Genomic DNA, 2643 nt, shown 5'->3' with positions numbered 1-2643 from the left:
ACATTAAAAAAAATGTTTGTATAGATCATATATTTGGCTTTAGAAAATCGTGAGGTTTATTGTTATGGTGCATGTTAAGAAAGCTGCCCACGCTTCAAAGAATGTGCAAGTGCGAGAGCACTCCCATTCTCCTGGGTGAATCTTCATTCTTCCCCTCTAAGGTTTTATTTGCGTATTTGAAAGCAACTAAATTAAAGGATTTTTTCACCACTTAGGAAAAGTAAAGATGATTCACATTAAAAAAAAAAAAAAAAGATGCACCAAATCTGAGAAACTACAGCAAGTTTGGGGAGGAGAGAGGAGCGTGGCCTCGCCCAAAAAAAAAGCCGAGAAGGAAAACATGTTTAGAAAAGGGAAGCTCTAACTTTAGGTGAAGCCAGTCATACCCACAATAATAAACTTGGATTCTCCAGTAGAAAAAGGTACAAAAATTGACTAGAAATGTTAAGAAATAAAGTGTAGCATTGTGGAAATCCAGCTATTCCGTGGCTGAAAGTTACAGCACGGAGTTGACGTTGCCCATAGCTTAGGTGAATCGCAGAGCTGGTGCCCAGTTTGCTGGTGTACAGGTAAATGTCACACATCTCTTCACCTGCAGAGAATAAAACCTGCAATGCATCAAATTTTAATCAAAGAAGTTAATGAAGAGTTTCTGGTTTGCAAAATTTAGGACTTTCCCGCATTCTCTTGGGGAAACCATTTTTTGTAGCCACAAGCTTGTTGTGTGTGAAAGTGTTTCTTGAGGGTAGACCAGTTGTAAGCTTGAAGCTGAACTGCCTCGCTACAGACTGTTGTCCTTTCAGGTAATCGCTGTGCCCTGGAGTCAGGGAACAACTGCTCCGGACAAGAAGGGGGGTCTCTGAGAGATTTTCCTGCCTTCTTGTTTCAGTAGGCAGTAAATCAAGATGTGAAAGCCCGGTTAAGGAGCTGTGACAGTCTCCTTGTGCCTCCATGGAAATACTTGCAAACAGAGTCTCCTTTATGGTCCTGTATTTCTGCTCAGAACCGGGCATTAAACGGTACGTACATCCTCTAGGAAACCTCTAGGAGCATCAAGTGGCCTTGGACCACAGAGTGTGGCATTGCCCGCCAAGGTGGTCCATGGGAAGAAGGGTCTGAAAGAGAAGTGGGGCAGCCTTTCTAATGCAGAGGGTGGGTGTCTTGACAAGAGTCTTCCCACCTCCTGTCGGAAGGCTGCTCTCAGCTCTAAGATAATGTTTCTTGTTGAAACTTTTATAAGGACTATAACCCCTCTGTCTATTGTAATTTGGGAACTGAATATTTCCCCTATCTGTTTAACATCTGTATTGTAACAGTATATTATAAAAATCTCACCTTGTGTATTGTAAGCATCATCCCAGTGAAATTATTCTTAAGTATTGTGGTTTTCATTTCTGGATATCACTGCTTGGCATGATCCACCACAGTGGAAGTATGTTTCCGTGGGGAAGTCCGGGGAGGGGGAGGAGGGACGGTAAAGCTGAGGTGTAATGTCGTACTAAAACCATCACCCAGCTGAGCATTATAGGGATGGTGAGAAGTTCTGTGGCTCCTCACCTGTTGGTGTTGCTCAGGGTATTGTTTGGGGGCTTTTTGTTGTGGCTTTTTTGTAACCAAAAGCATCTCCGTGAACAGGGAAATCGCAGGAAAAGAGGAAGAAGAAAATTTAAATGATCCCAGAGTGAACTGTTTTGCTGTTAATACAGAAATACAGAGCAAGACACATTTAATGGGCTCTATTTTTTATTATACTATGCTGAATAATTAAGTTTGAGGCTAAGTGTCACATAGATTTATCTTTTAATTAAAAAAGCATGGTTCACGCATATTTGAGTGGTAGTCCAAATAAATGCAATATAGAAATTTATGTTTGTTTATCTAGGTGTTAATTACCTAGAGATTGTTCTGGATTACTTCTTTTTATAAAGTGTCATAGGCTCATGTCACAAGTAATAAAGCTTAACAGTGGAACCTTATCAATTTGCTAACTATAACGCTGGTGTGACCTGGAGGAAAGGGAAAAAAAAAAACCAACCCCAACCCACCAGCAAAAAAAACCAAACAACTTTGGAAAACGTTCTCTGCGTGCACCCCATTCAGCACATAAAACCGCGCGGTGAACAAAGCAATCATTTTTAAAATGTTCTCCTAAGTAAAAGTACAAATATATCTTCGGTGTTTTACAGCCTTTCATACATGTAATTATTTATATAACACACTGTTATTTATGCCCGTGTACTACATGTTGTGCAAAGACAGACATGGTAAGCAAGGAAATGTAGTTTACCTGGTGGGCAAGCTATTCATTTAATGTGTGAAGTAATGCTTACAAAGACCGAACGCTATATTTAAAGCGAGATGTAGCAGATGTAATTTTCTTAATATTTTAAAGGTTTTACAGCGTTGCTAGCAACCGAGAGGACGGGGAAAGCAAACTGAAGCCTAAAGATAAAAGATCGTGCATTTCAGTGGTGCAAACAAAGGGAAAAATTGTGTACAGACGCAAATTGTTCATCAAATTCTCTGTCAGTCTGTTTTTTTCTTTGTTTATGACCAGAATTTATATTACTGCTCCACCGAGCCATGTGGAAGGATGCTGAGCGCAGGCGGAGAAGGCAAACTTCACAGCACACGCGAGCGGAG

Source organism: Gallinula chloropus (assembly GCF_964237585.1).
Source record: "Gallinula chloropus genome assembly, chromosome: 13".
Classification (NCBI taxonomy): Eukaryota; Metazoa; Chordata; class Aves; order Gruiformes; family Rallidae; genus Gallinula; species Gallinula chloropus.
This window is presented reverse-complemented; position numbering follows the sequence as displayed.